Below are 10528 nucleotides of genomic sequence, written 5' to 3' on the forward strand. Positions count from 1 at the left end.
CCTTGTAGGAGATCGGCCGATGGTAGAATCCAGAGAGCACTTGGAGCAGCCTGATGGACAACCGAAGAAGCTTATTACTGGAGAAGCCCAGGAGATGCGGTAGGAGTTCATCCGTCGGGGGAAGCAGGGAATATTGCGGAAGCTCGGCCGCCGGTGAGGTTCGGAAAGATGTCGCCCAAGGTCGGACATCGGTAGAACCCCAGGAGGATCACTCCTGATGCAAACTTCGGTTGGGGGGTATTTTATACCCAACACCAGTCCCCCTACTTTCGAGTTTGAGTTTCGAATGAAGGAAGTATAGAGAAATTTTCACAGCCGAAGTTGCTCCCTTGAGTTCTACGTGCAATCGCCCCCAGATATCCTGGCATTTAATGCGCGCGTGCCGGAGTCTTTTCAAATCGGGGTGACCCGAAGAGACTTTTCGAAATTCTCGCTGGAGCGTTGCTCTAGGTACGGTGCAATAATGGCCTTGCCAGCTGTCAGCCGCTTTTAGCCGCCTCCTGTGAAAAATCTGCCGGCGTCGGAGAAGCTGGAGTCGAGGGAGTCGCAGTCGCCGCTGGGACCTGCAAAGAAAGTCTAAACTGGAGTTGGGGGTGCTCCGGCAAGACCCTCCGACGCTCAAGTCAGTTCTCTGCCTCAACAAGAATGGAGTGCTCAAACGAAAATTTTTAGCAGAGTTTTTAGATAGAGATTAGAGCTTAGAGAATAACATATCTAGGGATCCCCTTTTTATAGGCGGAGGGCGTAACAGATTGACAGCGATGTCTGTAACCTCCTGGTGGTGGGCCGTTCGGGGCCATGAGGAGTTTGTTACGGGGAGTAGTGGAGTGGCGTCGTGGCCATCACCGCGGCCTGCCACGTGGAGCCTGTTGTGGAGAGTGGAGCGATGTCCATTGTCGTAACTTGTCAGAGCATGATGGAGCCGCATGGGATCCGTCACAAGATGTAGAGCAGAGTCGTGGCCATCACTGTGGCCTGCCAGGGAGTCCAGGCCCGTCAGTCGAAGCTCGATTGGGGTGTTTGGTGGAGAGGGGTAGTTCTCCATCTAAGAGGAGCTCGGATGTTGCTGGCGAGCCTTCTACCATTGGGTACCTTGGGTGCTAGTACTGTAGGCGAAGATCATCTGCTGTAGAAGCCCGATCAGGGGCTTTCTGTGGATGAAGTTTAGTTTCACGTAGAATCCGGCAGAAGGTCGATCGGCAGCAGATATTGGATGGCGCTGGAGAGGTTCACCTGCTGGAGGGGTTCGACTGCTGGAGCCCGTGCGTCGTAGGAGTTCATCTGGAATCTGTCCGCTACAGAAGTTCAATCGGAGTCTGGTTTCCGTAGAAGTCTGGATGGGGAACATTTGTTGAGGAAGCTCGACCGAAGTCTGCCTGCAATAGAAGTCCGAAAGGAATTTGTTCACAAGGGAAGCTCGGGTGGAGGCTTACAGTAGAAATCCGACGCAGACCGCTCGTAGTAGAAATTTGAAGTAGATCGCTTGTAGTAGTAGCTCAGAGTAGATCGCTTGTAGTAGTAGCTCAGAGTAGATCGCTTGTAGCAGAAGCTCGGAGTAGATCACTTGTAACAGAGGCTCAGAGTAGATCGCTTGTAGCAGAGGCTCGAAGTAGATCGCTTGTGGTGGGAGCTTGGAGTCCGGCCCTTGTAAGAATTCGGATGAGGTCTACCTGTAATGGGAGCTCAGGGCTGAAGTCTGGCTCCCGTAGGAGCCCGGACGAAATCTACCTGCAGTAGGAGTTCGGGGAAGAAGTCCGGCTCCCGTAGGAGCCCGGATGAAACCCAGAAGGTGGTCGACTATCGTAGAAACTTGGATGGAGCCCATCCATCGTGGAGATCTGCTGTTGGAAAAGTTCGGCCACTGACGAACTGACGTAGTTCTGGAAGAAATTCAAATTGGAGTCGATCGAATCCTGTCGGAAAAGATCCGGAAGGGGTCCGGAGAACGGTTGACCCTTGTAGGAGATCGGCCGATGGTAGAATCCAGAGAGCACTTGGAGCAGCCTGATTGACAATCGAAGAAGCTTATTGCTGGAGAAGTCCAGGAGATGCGGCAGGAGTTCATCCGTCGGGGGAATCCGGGAATATTGCGGAAGCTCGACCATCGGTGAGGTTCGGAAAGATGTCACCCAAGGTCGGATGTCGGTAGAACCCCGGGAGGATCACTCCTGATAAAAACTTCGACTGGGGGGTATTTTATACCCAACACCAGTCTCCCTACTTTCGAGTTCGAGTTTCAAATGAAGGAAGTATAGAGAAATTTTCACAGCCGAAGTTGCTCCCTTGAATTCTGTGTGCAATCGCCCCCAGATATCCTGGCATTTAATGCGCGCGTGCCAGAGTCTTTTCAAATTGGGGTGACCCGAAGAGACTTTTCAGAATTTCTGCTGGAGCGTTGCTCTAGGTACGGTGCAATAATGGCCTTGCCAGCTGTCAGCCGCTTTTAGTCGCCTGCTGTGGCGAGTGGGACACGTGGCGAACATGGGTCGACCTGGAGAGATCCGCAATCATTATAACATCAGATCCCAGGGTCTATTTAAACCTGCCCTTCTTCCTTCGGGAGTTTCATTCTGTCTGAAAGTTTTGTTGGTGCCCGTCTTCTTTTTGAGAGCTCTGACCTTCCTCGGCATCCATTTTGGCCCTAGGTGTACTTCGAGTCATCCCTGTCCCTGCATCTCTGCATCCTTCGGAGCAGCTTAGGTTAGTTTCAGAACTTTTGTTCCTTCTCTCGTCATTTAGGTGTTCCTTCTTCTTCATTTTTCTCCTGCTGCATTCCACCTGTCTGGTTCCCCACAGACCTTTCGTCTCTTATTTCTCCCGATTTTTTTGGAATTTTTAGGGTTTTTGTTGAAATATCTTCTGGCACCTCCGCCTCTAGCAGTTTCAGGAGTTTGTCTGCCTCAGTCCCTCGGAACCCTCATACTGTAGATGAACCCATATCTAGGGCTGGGCTTCGTCCAATTTTTGCGCCGGACGTCATTCCCTGTTCTTTGATTCCGGACGAACTTCTACAGATAAGGGTTCAGTATGGAGTTCCTCCGGAGCACGATCTGGAGCTTCCTGGTCCTGCCGATCGGGCTAGCACCCCCACACCTGGCCGTTTCTATCTGTACCAGGAGGCCTTCCATGCTGGCCTCCGGCTCCCGCTTCCATCCTTCGTCGTCGCTCTTTTCCATTTTCTAGATATTTTTTTAGCTTCAGTCGCGCCGAACTCCTTTAGGTTTTTGATAGGGTTCCTCTCCCTTTGCCACATAGTTAAAGTTCAGCCATCTCTTCTTTTGTTTAGGTATTTTTACACCTTCAAGTGCCACCCCTCGGCAAAAGACTGATAATACTTCTCTCCCCAGTTCGGCAAGAAGGGGTTGCTGAAAGGTGCTCCCTCTTCTATCCATAACTGGAAGGAGAAGTATCTCTACGTCCAATGTCCGACCTTGAGGCTGGGATTGCCCCCTTGGGGTTCCCTGAGGGACTCCGTCCATCGGGCTCCGAGCTTGGGTGAGGACGACCTTCAAGCCGCTCGAAAACTTCTTAGTTATCCAACTCCTTCCCTTCCCAACCTTATGAAGGAGCAATTTCTGTTCAACATCGGCTTGAGTCCCCTGGATCCTGCGAGTATTCTATCTTTCCTTTTCTTCTTCTTTTCTTCTTCTTTTTTTTGTCTCCCCTTTTCTCTTTTTTATTTTTTTAATGTGCGTCTCCTCTTCTTTTTTTTCACTCCGTTGCTGATCTCTTTTTTCTCTCTCTTTTTTTTTTTAAGAATGGACGCCGAAACAGCACGGATGCTTGCCAGGGGTCTCAAGGTTCACAAAAGAAAAGGTGCTGCGGCCTCTGGGTCGGCAAAGAAGGCCAGAGTGGAGGAGATGAGCTCGGCCACGCCTGCCCAGGCGGCCCCCAGTGTCGATGTTCCTTCAGACGCCGAGCCTCCAGTTCTCCGAGCCTCTTCGAGGAGTTCTCCCACCGAGGTCCCGCTTCGGGGGCCTGCTCCGAGGAGGTACCAGGGGTTGAGAGGGGGAGGAGAAAGAAGATGGTGGCCCGCAGGGTCAGCGGCCGCCGAGCTGCCATCGAAGAATTCCATGGCTCCGAGGAAGAGCCGACGGAGAATCCCTTTAATGACAAGGACCTGATAAAGCGATTGGTCGATGGGTGCGTCCTGCCCAAAGTCATCCAGAGGATCATTCGCGTCGATCCCGAACAGTGGGTTTGGGACTCTCTGAGGTCTTTTCTCGAGGTAAGCAGATTCACTTTCCTCCTTCTCCTCGCTCCTTCATTCAAATAACTTCTCAGCTTTCATTCTGACCTTCTGGCCGCCCTTGCAGATCAGACACTAGCTCCTCACCAACATCGAGGCGATGAACAAGGCGAGGAGGGGCGCTATCCAGGTGGAGGAAGGTCGTCGGACCGAGGTCGCTCGCCTCAAAAAAAGGCTGTCGAGGTAGCCAACCTTCAAGAGGCACTTGAGAAAGAAAAGTAGGCCTCAGAGGAGATGGTGCGGAAGGCAGAGGCCGAGGTCACAAATTTGACGGAGCAGATTTTGATTTTGATCTCGGAGGCCAGGGGCCAAGCGGTGGAGGAGTTCAAGGCCTCTGCTGAAATGAAGGACCTGAATGTCGAGTTCGGCCAAGATGCATTCATCAAAAGATTCGAGCTCTGCCAAGAGAAGATGGTCAAGAAATTTTCTGAGCTCGACTTCAGCTTCTTGGATGAGGTGTCTGAAGATGAAGCCGGGCCCTCTCCTACTGTCACTGCCACCGCAGCCCCCCTTCCAAGAACACCGGGCTCCCCAACTCCTACTTCGGAGGTCTGAGACCTCTGACTTTGTATTTTTCTTTTACTGTGGTTTTTTTTTTCTTTTGTCTTTAAGAGACATTCAATCAATAAAATTGAGCTCCTCCTTATGGGGAACTTTCCTTCTCTTTTCTTTTTTTTTTCTGCAATGAGCCACGCCTTGACGCTTTTGTCTTCCGATGGTAGTATCCTGCCGAAGCGCTTTCCTTGCCACAGGGAGTTTGCTGAGGTCCACAATCCGACATCTGAGGAAAAAGGTCCGCCATTTAACAAAAAGTCAAGGGAGATGGAGGACGAACTTCGCAGGCTGAGGGAGAGCCACTCAGAGGCCACTGCGGAGGCCACCTACTTCCGAAACCTCCACGTGAAATGGATCATGGATTACAGCCGGAGGAAGGCGAACTTTGAGAAGGAGCTCGAGGAATATAAGAAGCATGCCAGCGATCGATCTTGGGCTCAGGCTTCCAGGATCAGCTCTCTTGGAGCGGAGCTGTCGACTGCACAGGAGAAGATCGGCCAGCTGGAAGGAAGTTCGTCCTGGCTTTCGACTCGAGCCGACCACGATCGAGAATGGTCGAAGAAGTTCTCCGACCTTCAGCAACAGCTCCAGGATGTCGAGGCGAACTACAATGCATACCAGGCCGGTGGTGCAAGCAGGTGGACGACTACAGGAGGAAGCTCAAGATGGCGACCGACGAGGTTGCCCGTCTTCAAAGGCAGTTATCTGAAGGAGCCCAGCCTGTCCCTACTCGGAACCCCAACGAACTCCAATCCCTGAGAGGAACCATAGAAGAGCTATCCATCGCCCTTGGGGAGGGAGGACCGAGCTACAGCAGTTGAAGATCCAGCTGGTATACGAGCAGCAGGCGGTCAAGGACGCGGAGGCAGAGTCCGAGGTCCTGAGAAAAAAGCTCCAAGAGGCGGAGAACGAAAGCCAACGATTTCATCGGAGGTATCTGGAGATGCTAATGAGGGAGAAAGAATTGGAAGTAGTCGAAAGCTTAAGGCACTCCCTGATGAGGGTCGAAGCTGAAAGTTCGAAGTCGAAAGAAGCCGGTCCCCCTTAGGGTTCTTTTTGCCTTCCGTCCTTCTATGTGTCCTCTTTTTCTGTTCTTGTCATTTTTTTTTTTTGGGACCTTCTGGGCTCTGTAATGTATACCTTGTTAACGAAATAAAAGTAAATTTTTTGTTACTTGTCCGCGTGTTGTGTTGAATTATCGTCTGTCGGACTTCTTTCATTTTTTGACTCGTTCGATGTCGACGTTGTCCGGAAGTTCCTTGTTCATTTTTGTATTAGGTCATCATTACCAATTTCTTATGTCTTTTGATTTGTTTGACGTCGACATCGTTTGAAGGTTCCTAGCCGTTGTCGTGTTGATTTGCCTTTTCATTCATGACCGTAGATCACTCTTTCTCTTTCTCCTTCTTCTCTTTTTAAGTAAGGGTTCTCCCTAACTTTTTATGAGGTCGCGGGAGCATAGAGGGGCCATCGAGAAGGTTCTCTTTTTTCTTATCAGATCTTGAATGACCGGATCTTAGTTGGGGTCAGGACGAGGTTCTCCTCCTATCCTGATGTAGTCGATTTCAGCTCAGGTTAGGATGAGATTCTCCTCCTGTTTCCAACAGGCTGTGGGGGCACATATGAGTGTTGTAGGGCCTCTCCCCCCATCCGGTCTAAGAAGAATCGGTCCTTCGACTTTGCTCATGTTAGGGTGAGGTTCTCCTCCTGTCCCTAACATGGCTGTGGGGGCACATAAGGGCTTGCAGGGCCTCTCCCCCATCCGGTCTAAGAAAAATCGGGCCTTCGACTTTGTTCATGTTAGGGCGAGGTTCTCCTTCTTCCCTAACAGGGCTGTGGGGGCACATATGAGCATTGCAGGGCCTCTCCCCCATCGTCTAAGGAGAACGGGCCTTCGACTTTGCTCATGTTAGGGCGAGGTTCTCCTCCTGTCCCTAACAGGACTGTGGGGGCACATATGGGTGTTGCAGGGCCTCTCCCCCCATCTGGTCTAAGGAGAACCGAGCCTTCGACTTTGCTCATGTTAGGACGAGGTTCTCCTCCTGTCCCTAACAAGGCTGTGGGGGCACATATGGGCATTGCAGGGCCTCTCCCCCCATCCGGTCTAAGGAGAATCGAACCTTCAACTTTGCCCATGTTAGGACAAGGTTCGCCTCCTGTCTCTAACAGGGCTGTGGGGGCACATAAGGACCGTTATATGGGCCTCTCTCCCCGTCCAGTCTTAAAATAATCGGACTTTCAACTTTGCCCATGTTAGGACAAGGTTCTCCTCTCGTCCCTATCAGGGCTGTGGGGGCACATATGGGCCGTTATATGGGCCTCTCCCCCCGTCCAGTCTTAAAATAATCGGACTTTCAACTTTGCCCATGTTAGGACAAGGTTCTCCTCCTGTTCCTAACATGGCTTCATTTTCATTGTCTGAAGGGGTTATCCCCTGTCGTTACGAGTCCATGCAAAAGGGAAAGATATGCAAATCTGAAAGGAATCTTGATTTAAAGCAAAATCGTTAGTAATACATTTACAGGTTTTTCAAATTTCATGGTCATAGAAGGTCTGCTCCCCATCGAGGTCCTCCAGAGATGGAGTTGATGATCCCAATTGGAGGCCGATCTCCGGGCTGCTTTCCCTCCTCGGTGGCTTAGGTTGCGGCAGGGCCCTTGGCCGATCCTCTCTATCCTCAGGCCGACGTCGAATGAACCTGTCGAGCTGACCTCGTCTGATGAGCTCCTCGATCTCATCTCGGAGTTGAATGCATTCCTCTGTGTCATGGCCGTGGTCACGATGGTAGAGGTAGAACTTGTTAGGATTGCGCTTCCTGGGGTGTGTGCGCATCCTTTCTGGCCTTGGGAGCTGCTCCCTGACCTCCATCAGCACCTGGTTTTGATGCGTTGAGGGGGCATAGCTGTGGAATCTTCCTGGGGGAGAGCCCCGCCGAACCCTGCAGTCTGGGCTTCTTTGCCTGCATGCTCGGGGAGGAGTCTGGGCGTGCTTGAGCCTGGGAGGAGTTTGAGAACGTGGCCGAGCTTCACTCGGCCCTCTTTTAACTGCGGGCTTGCTGGAGTCGCCCGCCTGCCGCTCCTTCACAGCTTCCTCGTCCTTCAGCTTGAAGACTACCTCCGCTCAGGCATATCCTTCGGCCCAAGCCAGCAGATCAGCAAAGTCTCTGGGATACTTCTTTTCCAGGGAGAAGAGGAGGTCATTCTTTTGAAGGCCGCTCTTTAAGGCGGCCATTGCAACCGATTGGTCCAGGTTCCGGACCTCCAGGGCGGCGGCGTTGAAGCGGTTGACGTAAGCTCGGATGGATTCTCCTCCTTTTGTTTGATGTTGATGAGGGACTCCGAACCTCACCGGGGATGTCGGCTACTGACGAAATGAGCCACGAACTGGTGACTCATCTGGTCAAAGGAGAAGATTGTGTCCGACTTCAGTGCCGAGTACCAATTCCTTGCTGCTCCCTTCAAGGTAGACGGGAAAGCTCGACACAAGATGACGTCTGGCGTGCCATGGAGCAGCATCATGGTCTGAAAGGCCTCCAGGTGATCGATCGGGTCCGAGGTCCCATCATAGCTCTCGAATTGGGGGAGCTTGAAGTTTGCCGGGATTGATTCCTGCATGATCATTTGAGAGAAAGGAGGGTCAGTGCAGATGTCCTCACCGTAAGCAGTGGGAGCACGGCAGAGCTCTTTGATCCACCAGTTCATCTCCTGAATCTCTGATCTATGAGGTCCTCTCGATTGTGGGCCTCGAGGGTTTTCTGGTAGAGCAGAGGCAGGGACTCTTCGGGGGTTGAATCACGATCGGACGGAGGACTCTCTGCCTTCTATTTTTCTTTTCTGGAAAGACAGGGCGGCTGGCCCATGTGGCCTGCCCGATCGTCGGGTTCTGGAACTCCGACGATGCTCTTTTCCAACCGCACCGATGCCTGCAGCTGTTGCGGCTGTTGTGGCTGCTGCTGCATGGCCTGCACTGCTTCGGTGAGGCCTCTGACCTGTTGAACCAGCAGGTCAAACTACTCCATGCCGACTGCCGTCGTCGGAGGAGGAGGAGCCTGGGAAACCAGAGATGAGACCGGGGTTTGCGGAGCTCGCTGAGATATAGCCGTGGAGGCTGTTGACCGCCTGGTGGATGCCCTTCGGGGAGGCATCAGGTGGAGATCAGGCAGGCAACCGGAGGAGGAGATGTCGGAGAAGACGACCGGAGGTGGTCCCGTTGAGCGCTCCTTTAAGAACAAGGGTACTGCGAAGACACGCCCTTCCTCTAGCGCCAATCCTGTTGTGCAAAAATCCACCGACGTCGGAGAAGCTGGAGTCGAGGGAGTCGCGGTCGCCGTCGGACCTACAAAGAAAGTCTAAACTGGAGTTGGGGGTGCTCCGATAAGACCCTCCAACGCTCAAGTCAGTTCTCTGCCTCAACAAGAATGGAGTGCTCGAACAGAAATTTTTAGCAGAGTTTTTAGATAGAGATTAGAGCTTAGAGAATAACATATCTGGAGGTCCCCTTTTTATAGGCGGAGGGCGTAACAGATTGACAGCGACATCTGTAACCTCCTGGTGGTGGGCCGTTCGGGGCCATGAGGAGTTTGTTACGGGGAGTAGTGGAGTGGCGTCGTGGCCATCACCGCGGCCTGCTACGTGGAGCCTGTTGTGGAGAGTGGGCGATGTCCATTGTCGTGACTTGCCAGAGCATGATGGAGCCACATGGGATCCTTGCAGGACATGGAGCAGAGTCGTGGCCATCACTGTGGCCTGCCAGGGAGTCCAGGCCCGTAAGCCGAAGCTCGGTTGGGGTGTCTAGTGGAGAGGATAGCTCTCCATCTAAGAGGAGCTCGGATGTTGCTGGCAAGCCTTCTATCATTGGGTCCTTGGGCGCTAGTACTACAGGTGAAGATCATCTGCTGTAGAAGCTCGGTCAGGGGCTTTCTGTGGACGAAGTTCAGTTTCACACAGAATCGATAGAAGGTCGACGGGCAGCGGATATTGGATGGCGCTGGAGAGGTTCACCCGTGCGTCGTAGGAGTTCGTCCGAAATCTATCTGCTACAGAAGTTCGGTCAGAGCCTGGTTTCCGTGGAAGTCCGGATGGGGATCATTTGTTGAGGAAGCTCGACCGAAGCCTGCCTGCAATAGAAGTCCAGAAAGAATTCGTTCACAAGGAAAGCTCGGGTGGAGGCTTACAGTAGAATTCCAACGCGGACCGCTCATAGTAGAAATTTGAAATAGACCACTTGTAGTAGTAGCTCGGAGTAGATCGCTTGTAGCAGAAGCTCGGAGTAGATCACTTGTAGCAGAGGCTCGGAGTAGATCGCTTATAGCAGAGGCTTGGAGTAGATTGCTTGTGGTGGGGGCTCGGAGTCTGGCCCTTGTAAGAATTCGGATGAGGTCTACCTGTAATGGGAGCTCAGACTGAAGTCTGGCTCCCGTAGGAGCCCGGACGAAATCTACCTGCAGTAAAAGTTCGGAGAAGAAGTCCGGCTCCCGTAGGAGCCCGGATGAAACCCAGAAGGCGGTCGACCGCCGTAGAAACTTGGATGGAGCCCATCCGTCGTGGATATCTGCTGTTGGGAAAGTTCGGCCACTGACGAACTGACGTAGTTCTGAAAGAAATTTGAATTGGAGTCGATCGAATCCTGTCAGAAAAGATCCGAAAGGGGTCCGAAGAACGGTTGACCCTTGTCGGAGATCGGCCGATGGTAGAATCCAGAGAGCACTTGGAGCAGCCTGATGGA

This window comes from Elaeis guineensis, chromosome 9 (assembly GCF_000442705.2).
Source record: "Elaeis guineensis isolate ETL-2024a chromosome 9, EG11, whole genome shotgun sequence".
NCBI classification, from domain to species: domain Eukaryota; kingdom Viridiplantae; phylum Streptophyta; class Magnoliopsida; order Arecales; family Arecaceae; genus Elaeis; species Elaeis guineensis.